Source organism: Schistocerca gregaria, chromosome 7 (assembly GCF_023897955.1).
Source record: "Schistocerca gregaria isolate iqSchGreg1 chromosome 7, iqSchGreg1.2, whole genome shotgun sequence".
NCBI classification, from domain to species: Eukaryota; Metazoa; Arthropoda; class Insecta; order Orthoptera; family Acrididae; genus Schistocerca; species Schistocerca gregaria.
Window position 1 is genome coordinate 95009599 of NC_064926.1, and position 8698 is coordinate 95018296.

Below are 8698 nucleotides of genomic sequence, written 5' to 3' on the forward strand. Positions count from 1 at the left end.
ATTGTTCTAATAAGGCCACAACAGAAAAGAATTAGTTGCTAGTGTTTATACGAGAAAGAACTGTGAACAGAATGACGATTTGTCAAACTGATAATAATTGTCCTCAAACGCTTGATACATGTTGCTAATTCACTCTGCCCTCAGAAAGTCAATATATTGACGTATTAACGCTACTATTGAATATGTGGGGGCCTCCAGACTTTCGTGTGAAATTTGTATCATTGCTAACGGTACGCACAAATCGTATGTTGTTTACACTGCACGAAAAGGCCGAAACTGCTCACACCAATGAAAGCAGAGGTTTCACAGACTGTAGAGTCAATAAGACGAAAGTACTCGTGTGACACGATAGCAGCGCCTGTAATAGATAGGTTCAAATACATCTGCGACATGCAGATTTGCAGATAATTTATTTGAACTCACCCATAAGCTTTTCAAGAGAATAAGAATATTATCATACATAGCGAAACACAAAAACTAGGTTATACAGTCGTCAAAAGGAATCTCACCTGGCTTGACAGCAGCTTGCCCGCCGAATGAGGTGGAATTTTGTCGTCTGTGACTGTGACAGTAAACGACACCCCATCTTCAGATATTTGTATTTATTTTCGCGCCGTACTGTAACTCGGCGTCTTGGTTCCTTACACTATGTCATTATAGCTCAGAGCCAACACAAAACTTTACAAGATCATGTGATTGCATAGAAACCCAATTTTGTCTAAATCCAGTACGCTAAACATAAAAATTTTGCAATCAGCCATTTTGAAAGCTCCAAAGTTACACGTAATAAATGTATTTACTGTGGTTCATTGATATCAAAAATATATTCAATCACAGATTAATGTGAGCTCTGAGTATGAATTTTTAACACAATATTGTTGATATCTGGATTTATGTCACTGATACTGAGTCTTAAAGTATTTTCCAGGTTGTCGCCTGGTAACCTTTATGTGTGTTGCATTTTCATAAGAGAAAAAAAGCTGTTCACAATTACATGTGCTTAAAAAAAATCCTTCTTGCAAGTGATCTCAGTTGCGGATATTTCTCTTCGGTCAAAGAAGGTTTATAAAATTCACCCAGGTTTACTTTTTCAAATTTAGATTTTAAAGGTAACCAGTGGTTCCTTCGTCTCACCCCCTCCAAAACCCAGGCAGTCATCATAGGCCACACCACCCACTTCTTCCGTCTCCATGATTTCTACCTCACCCTTTATGGTTGTCCCATCCAGCTCACCCCCACCCTAAGATACCTTGGTCTCACCTTCGACTGTCCCCTCACCTGGACCCCTCACCTCCGGACCATCCAGTAGAAAGCCCATTCCCACCTCTGCCTCCTGAAACTCCTGTCTGGCCAGACATAGGGATTTCATCTTTCCACCATCCTCCACACCTACAAATCCCTCATCTGTCCTATCCTCTGTTATGCCAGCATAGCCTGGATCTCCCCAACCACCCGCTTTTACAAGGCTGTTCAATTCCTCGAACGCCTAACCTTCCATCCCCCACATGGCTCCTGTACGACCTCATCTCCTTCCCCCACCTCCTCCATTTCCTCCAACATCTCTGCAACCTTTACACTGTCTGCAGGCTGGATTCCCCCCATCCCCTGATTTCCTCCTTCCTCTCCAAGCCCCGCCCAAATCCACACTTATATAACTGTATCCCTCCCTCTCTCCACCTCCACACCCTCCATCACCATCAGGGCAATTTCCAGCATCTCCCCTTTCCGAATGTTGAACATCACCAAGACATATACCCTTCCTTCAAACTGTAACCTGGCCTTGTCCCCTCCCCCCTCCCCAGGGCCCCCTTTTCCTCTCCCCTCCTTCTCCCAGAGTGGATTTTCCTCTTTTCCCCCTCCCCCTGAGTACCTGCACCCCATCCTCACCTCTTCCCTCCCACGTCCCTCTGTCCCTGTCCTCTTCGGCTTGCCCCCACCCATCTCCTCCCTCTCTCCCCCTCCCTCCCTTCTACCACTTCACCCTCATCTCCTGCACCTGGCAGATACTTCGTTTTGCTCATAATCATCAGTGTGCTACGTCAGTGTGGACAGCTTCAGAGGGAGAATTCCTGCGACAGACTAATTTCTTTTAGTTAAAAATACACGCAAACTAAAAACTGCAAATGTGTGTTACGTGTCACTCCCTGTCCAGTTCCTACACATGTATTATGTTATGTTGTGTTATACTGATGCGAAGTTTTTTGTGTGTTTGGATCGATAGGTGTGTGTGTGTGTGTGTGTGTGTGTGTGTGTGTGTGTGTGTGTGTGTGTTCGCACTCGCTCGCTTCTTTTATTTCAGCATTCTTGACTGTCATCCTTTTGCCTTGTCTCGAGCTGTGTCGTCTTGATATGTGTTGTTTTGAACTGTGTTCTTAAATATGCTGTTGGTTTGACACCTGTAAGGAGAATTCGCCGTAAAACGACATATGATCAAAACAAATCTATGCTCTATTATTTGAATAGTGGCTATAGACTTGGAGAAAATTTGTAATGCAGCTGGATCCCCATTTATCTGGAAGTGTCCTCGACCACTAGAGACATTCAGGTGACAGTTCGCAGAATGAGAGAGAGAGAGGGGGGGGGGGGGGTCTTAGATACGTGAAACACCTGATGCTAATCCTCTTAATCTCGGACATACTACTTAGGGACATCAGAAAGTAAGTCACCAGTTCTGCCCACTCTAAGACCACTGTGCAATAACAGCGACGAGTTTTCGGAAGAGACACATTTTGTTGCAATGGGGATAATAGGTAAATGACATTGAGCGAGTGAAACAGCGCGGCAGTTGCAAACGTACTCCAAAGCTGAGGTATTTGGGGAAAGCACGACGCTCGAGCAAAACGCCAGAACTGCACGCATGTTGACCATGATATGTGGACCAAACGCGATGTCGCGTTCAGCTGTAGTAAAATGGTGAATAAGGCCACTCAGACGTGGGTGGTGGTGATCCAGTCTTGCATCGCACTGTTTCCATCTTTTCGATAAGCTGGAACAACATCTGCGGGAGACAGATTTTTTGCACGGTGAGGAGTGTTCTGGAACGGCGCTGTCAGCAATGAGCAGATTTCTACTGTCGAGTACCCGAACAATTTGTAGAACCACAGTTAACACGCACTTAGAACCGTGTTAATGAATAGTGTCACGCATCTGCGCCACTTTCAAGTGTAATACAGCGTTCAATAAAAGTTGTTTGACCTGCCATGTGCAACTAACATTCTGAAGTCCCCTTGTAGTATCTGACTGCTGGTTCAAAAAATGGTTCAAATGGCTCTGAGCATGATGACAGCTGAGGTCATCAGTCACCTAGAACTTAGAACTACTTAAACGTAACTAACCTAAGGACATCACACATATCCATGCCCGAGGCAGGATTCGAACCTGCGACCGTAGCGGTAGCGCGGTTCCAGACTGGAGCGCCTAGAACCGCTCGGTCACTCCGGCCGGCCTCTGACTGCTGGTCAAATACCACTGATTTACTGAATGGTAGGCATCTTTAAAAGAGGATAAATGCACGATAATGTCCATTACAAAGAGAACAATCACGATAGTATCAGGTTACAAGATTTGTGGCAAACTTCGGAATGTTGTCATATCGTTTATATATTAGTACAACTACGATGCCCTGTGATATGGAAGCAACGCTTGGAATCAGTACTGGGAAAAGTAAATGGAATACACATTTGTTGGGAGAGTTCGAGAAAGTGTGTATAAGAAACTGAACACAACACGTCTGTGCTGTCAATTATAGACTGCGTGGCATCGTTGTAGTGCTTTACGCGCGGGTGACATCTGTTACTTTTTTAATTTGTAAAGGTATAAATATAATAGCTTTGTTCAGGAGGTTTGAGATTTAAATCTTCGCCCAGTTAATGCCACTAACTACATTTTTAGTCTTCCTCAAGTATAACATGACAAGAACACTTGACTAATGACATCTTTTTCCGGAGTTGACCATGGTGATTCGTTGAGCTGGATAACATAATGAGCCGTGTCCCGGTTCAACATTTTGATTTACCCGCGGAATTATTTCACTTGTTTTCGCCGCAGCGCTATTGGAACTGGTGCGCGAAGCAACAGTTTTGGAGGACGGTATATATGGCGACAGGACGGAAGCGGCGGGGCATGCATTCTCTGGCGGTAACTCGCTTGTATACCGCCCTTCGATTGTGCTGTTGCGGTACCAATCGGAGTGATAGGTGTTGCAGGTGCCAGCCAGCAAGCCAGCCAGCCAGCCAGCCCGTCCGTCGCCGTGCAGCGGTCACCACTAGCAGCGAGCAGCGAGCGGCCGGCAGCCGCCAGTAGCGGTCTCGCCAGCAGCCCGCCAGCGCCGGCCCCCGCCAGCGCCGGTCCCCGCCAGCCCTGGTCGGCGCCAGCAGCTAGCGGTGGTCCTAGCTGCCTCCAGCAGCAGCAGCAGCAGCAGCAGCGGAGGCGTCACCACCAGCCAGCCAACCGGGTCGCCCCCACCGCCAGCCCTGGTCGGCGCCAGCAGCTAGCGGTGGTCCTAGCTGCCTCCAGCAGCAGCAGCAGCAGCAGCAGCAGCGGAGGCGTCACCACCAGCCAGCCAACCGGGTCGCCCCCACCGCCAGCGACAGCAGAGTGGGGCTTTGGCCCCAGTCTCCTTTGTTCTTCGTCACCGTGTACTCTGTGTCTCTCGTCGCCCTGCCCGTCTCTCGTTCGTTTCCTTGTCTTGTTCTGTGTTTCTCCTCTCATTATGATGTCAAACCCCACCAGCTCCTCTACAGCCACCACCACTGCCATCATCTACACCTCCCCCTCAGCCGCTGCCACCACTATCACATGGTGTGCCGCATCCCTCCCCCCCCGTCCATCCCCCCACTCCTCACTCTCCCATCTCCCTCCCTATTTGTCGCCCATCCCCAGCTCCTCCCTCCCTTGCCTCCTCTGATCCCTTCCCTCCCCTCCCTCCCCCTGCTCCTTCCATTCCTGCGGCCCCCGCTAGGGTGGTTGCCCGGAGAGCTACAGCTCATGCTCGACTCTCCCCTTCGCCCTCGTCATCATCATCATCATCACCGTCGCCTTCGCCATCACCCTCACCATCCCCGGCGCCGACACCGGCACTGGGACCTGCCACTCCCCGCCACATTCCAGTCGTTCCCATCCCCCACACCTCCTCCGCCGCCGTCAAGCGCCCCAGAGGCACCCCTGCCTCTTCTACTCCCAAAAAGGCTCCGCCTCGTCCCCCTTCCCCAACTCATGTTGCCATGGATATCTCCCCGCCTGCCCTCTCTCCTCATCTTCCTCCACCCTCTCCTACCGCTACCTCCTCTCCCGTCCTGATCCCTCCTTCCTTGAAGCCCGGAACCTCACCCTCTTCCTTCGCCAGAATTTTCCTAGTGCCCCCATCTCCCTCCTTACTCCTCGCCGTGATTCGGTTCTCATCTCCTCCCCCAGCCCTACCCTCCACACGGACCTCCTTTCCCGCATCCCTGTCACCCGCTTTGGGCCTAATGCCTACCTCACCCCTGCTCCTTCCCCATCTCCCTCCCGCCAACCCCAAGCCCGCATCGCCCGACAACCCTCACCGCCCTTCTCTTTCACCGCCGCTACCCAGTTGACCCTTCCCGTTAACCTCATCAATCCCTCCGCTGCCAGAGGTGCTTGCGGTATAATGCGCACCCTACATCTGAGTGCCACGAGGCCCCCACCTGCCCGCACTGTAGGCAAGCCCACTTTCTCAGGCAGTGCCCCAAACTCCAGTCCCCCCCCCCCCCTCCTGTAATACCTGTAACCTCCCTCACCCCACTTACTCCCAGAAATGTAAAGCCCGACTCCCTCCTACCACTCCTGAGCTCACCGTTCCTGTCCGCCCTCTGGACGCCCCCACCCCTCCCGGCAATTCCCTTCGTCCACCCCCTACCGCTGAGGACATCATCAGATTCCTCACCATCGTCCTTCAGAATGTTCATCCTTTTCAGCGCCCCCACACCCTGCACCAGGTATCCCTCGCCGCCCGTTCCGTTTTCCACCTGAAAATGTACGCCACCTACTCCAACAACCAGGCCCATTTCACCTTCTCCCGCCTTGACACCCTTGCCTAAATCCCTATCATGGCGCGACAATACCGTATCCTATTCAACAACATCCGCTCCCTTCCTGCCAACAAGAACCTCTTACTGCACACCCTTACCACCCACCGCGTGGACGCCTTCCTCCTCAATGAAACCTTCCTCCAACCGCACCCCACCGTCCACACTTCGCCATACCTCCTTCAACGTTCTGATAATCCCCTCCCGATTGCGCGTGGCGGAGTTGCCATTGGTCACCACCGCCAGATCCCTGTTCGGCTCCAACCTCTCCTTCCTGGCCTTACCATTACCTGCGCCACCATCTATGTCCGCCCTAACGCCCCTTTCCCTTCGACTTCCTCTCCCACGTTGACCGTACCTTCTCCTCCTACGTGATCGCCGCCGACCTCAACATCCACAGTCGTTCCACCACCCAGCTACGACGGTGGCATCGGTTCCTCTACTCCCTTCAAGGCGACCTCATGCCCATCCCCCAGCACACCTGTCCCGAATCCAACACCACTCCTAATGTTGTCCTTTCCTCCACCAACCTCCTTGGCCGCCTAACGGTGGATGTCCTGGACCCTATTGGTAGCGACCATCTCCCTGTTCTCCTCACCGTTTCAGACGGTCGTCGCCCCTGCCCCAACCCTCACCATGACCCTCCCCCTAAGTATGTCCATAACTATTCCCGTGCCAACTGGAATGCCTACCGGGATACCCTCTCCACACAGGTCGATAGCCACCCCTTCACCTTCCATCGCCCTGCCGATGTAACCTATGCCGCCACTTTTCTCCAGCAGATCTAGTCTGCGGCCGTGGAGGCCCACGTCCATAATGTCGTTATCCACCCCCACCGTCCTACCTTACCCCCACAGGCCGTCCTCCTCCTCCGTGAATCCCGCCGTCTCTACCGTGCCTTCCTCACACGCGTGACCCAGACACACTACGATGCCACCGGCAATTCCAACGACACATTCATAATTTGCTCGTGGCAAAGAAACGCCGGGACTGGCGACAGACATGCACCCATTTGAATGCCACCCTACCTATCAACTCGTCCAAGTTCTGGTCAGCCTTCCATCGCCTTACTGGAACTAAACCCTCCCCTACTATCCTCTTCTCCATGATGATCACCCCTTCCCTGACGCCCTTAGTAAGGCCAATCACTTTGCCTCCTACCTGTCTGATGTCTTTTCCATCCCCGATGATCGCCAGTTCGATTACTCCCTCTTTCCGGATGTCTGCGATCGAACTGACACCTCTATCCCTTCCCTCGCACCTGGTTTCCAGTACTTGGACAACATTACACACACGGAACTCAATGCCCCAATCACTACACAGGATCTCATCGCTACACTCCACACGAAATGCAACACCGCTCCTGGTCACGATCGTGTCACCTATCATCACCTTCGCGAAGCTCCTGCCTCTTTCCTCTCCACCTTGGCCAGGCTCTACAATGTAGTCCTGTCCACCGGTTACTACCCCGATCTGTGGAAAACCTCCCGTATCCTGATGTTCCTTAAACCTGGCAAACAGCCGTCTGCCGTCTCTTCCTACCGTCCCATCAGCCTTACCTCTGTCTTCAGCAAGGTCCTGGAATCTATCCTCACCCGCCGCATCAACCAGCATCTCCGCCAGCACCGCCTCCTTCCCGTCACCCAGTGTGGCTTTCGGCCATCCTTCTCTTCCGACGACCTTCTCCTTCACCTCACTCATCTCCTTTCTGAACAGCTTAATTCCCATCGCTCTGCAATATTCCTCTCCCTGGACCTCGAACGTGCTTATGACCGCGTATGGCATTCTGGTCTCCTCTTCAAGCTCCAAACTTTCGCCCTTCCCATTAATTACGTCCGTCTGATCGGCTCCTTTCTCTCCCGCCGTCCTTCCTACGTCACCATACATAACACAGATTCCTACACCTTTTTTCCCTCCGCTGGTGTGCCCCAAGGCTCCGTCTTCTCCCCCCTTCTGTACCTTTTGTGTACGGCGGACATGCCGCTGCTTCCCCCCCCCCCCCCCCCCGGGCCACCTTCTCCTGTTTGCCGATGACACTGCCTTCCTTGCCCTTGCCCCCACCCTGCAGCGCTCCCAACACCTTCTCCAATCCCATCTTGACTGGTTCACCGCTTGGTGCAACCAGTGGTTGCTCAAGGTCAATCCCTCCAAAACCCAGGCGATCATTGTAGGCAAAACCACCCCTTCCTTCCGCCTCCTTGATTTCTATCTCACCGTCTATGGCCGTCCTATCGCTCTCACCCCCACCCTCAAGTACCTTGGCGTCACCCTCGACCGTCGCCTCTCCTTGATCCCCCATCTCCGGACAATCCAAGCCAAGGCACACTCCCGACTCCGCCTCCTCAAGCTCCGTTCAGGCCGTACGTGGGGTCTGGACCCCTCCACCATCCTCCACACCTATAAATCCCTCATCCGCCCTATCCTCTGCTACGCCCATCCGGCCTGGATCTCTGCCCCCCCTACCTTTTATAAATCCCTTCAAATCCTTGAACGACATGCTCTCCGCCTCGCCTATCGCATCCGTCTCCCCTCCCCCACGTGGATCCTGTACGATCTCATTCCTTTCCCCCACCTCCTCCTTTTCCTTGAAAGGATTCGGATCCTGTACACCTCCCGCAAACTCGACCCCCCTCACCCTCTTGTCTCGCCCA